Source organism: Austrofundulus limnaeus, unplaced genomic scaffold, assembly GCF_001266775.1.
Source record: "Austrofundulus limnaeus strain Quisiro unplaced genomic scaffold, Austrofundulus_limnaeus-1.0 Scaffold11, whole genome shotgun sequence".
NCBI lineage: Eukaryota > Metazoa > Chordata > Actinopteri > Cyprinodontiformes > Rivulidae > Austrofundulus > Austrofundulus limnaeus.
The window spans coordinates 1,180,521-1,181,660 of record NW_013952413.1 but is presented as its reverse complement, the minus strand read 5'-3'; the positions used below and the strand labels follow the sequence as shown (position 1 = coordinate 1,181,660).

Here is a 1,140-nt window from a genome sequence, read left to right as displayed (position 1 = left end):
TGTATATATAGGCTTTGCATAAGGCTGTTTGATGAAATTGTGCTTTTCAACCTATAATCATTTTTAAATTAAAATGCCTGTAGGCTGTGTTTCCATTGACCATGAAAATGGGCAAATTAGAATTTCGAAAATAAATTTGCTCAATGAAACACGTCAGTTTAGACAAAACTTCCTTTTTTCGACAAAATATTACTGCGCTAGGATGAGGTGGTTTTTCGGCCATATTGAAATTGGTGTGTTTCGCAAAACTGCAATGGAAACACTTTTTTCGCATCCCGGGAGTCACGTGATCAACAACCGGCTGTTTCTACTGGCGAAAAAGACGACGACGAAGAAGACAAAAGGAAGAAGAAGTAGTAGTAAAATCAAAGAAGTTGTAAAAGAATGTAGTAAACTCACCGACTACAATTTCCCAAAAACGCAGCATACGTAGYCGCTCCCAAGTATAAGGGGCTTGTCACTCGAAAGCCTGGATACGACGCCGACTTCTCCTCTGATGATGAGCTCTAGTGTCATGTAGCAATTATGCATGTGTTTACATCTGTTGCCGCCATGTTTGCAATGACTTATCGCAAGAACAAATGTATTCACGCGTGACTTTAATTGCATTTAATGGAAACATCGCAATTGCGAAACTGTGTTTTTTCGACATTAACAGAATATCGACAAAGTTTTGGGCATATTTGCCATGAAAACGCAGCTACTGACATCAACTTTTTGTAATAAATACAAATGCATTTTTGGTAAGATAACGCGAATAACATTACAAATGTTTTTCTCACATTTTTGAGATGAACAGTTGTTGATATTTTCACATTTGTGGTAACAGGAAGTGATGTCGAAGGGGAATGTCTGAATATTAACAGAGCATTGCTAAAATGGCTAACAACACTGACTAGAGAAAAATTGGATGTTTTTTGTTTAGATTATTTGGAGTCACTAAAGAGAAACAAAGAAGAATCAGTTCTCATATTATTGTGTCAATAAACAAATGGGAGCTTTCTTTCTGAAATAGTTCCCCTTTGATGTCACTTCCTGTTTCACTTTGTCTGAGCCAAATTCAAAGAAAATATCTGTTATGTGACAAAATGGGTCAAATTTTGCAAAGTTTCTTTTATATATATATGTGTGTGTGTGTGT

General features: G+C 36.1%; 1 protein-coding gene across 1 annotated transcript in view; it reads left to right on the top strand.

Annotated features, from left to right (window-relative positions):
• The window catches only part of LOC106513238 (alcohol dehydrogenase class-3), a 6,860-nt gene that overhangs the window by 3,591 nt on the left and 2,129 nt on the right, over positions 1–1,140 (top strand). The window lies entirely within an intron of this gene.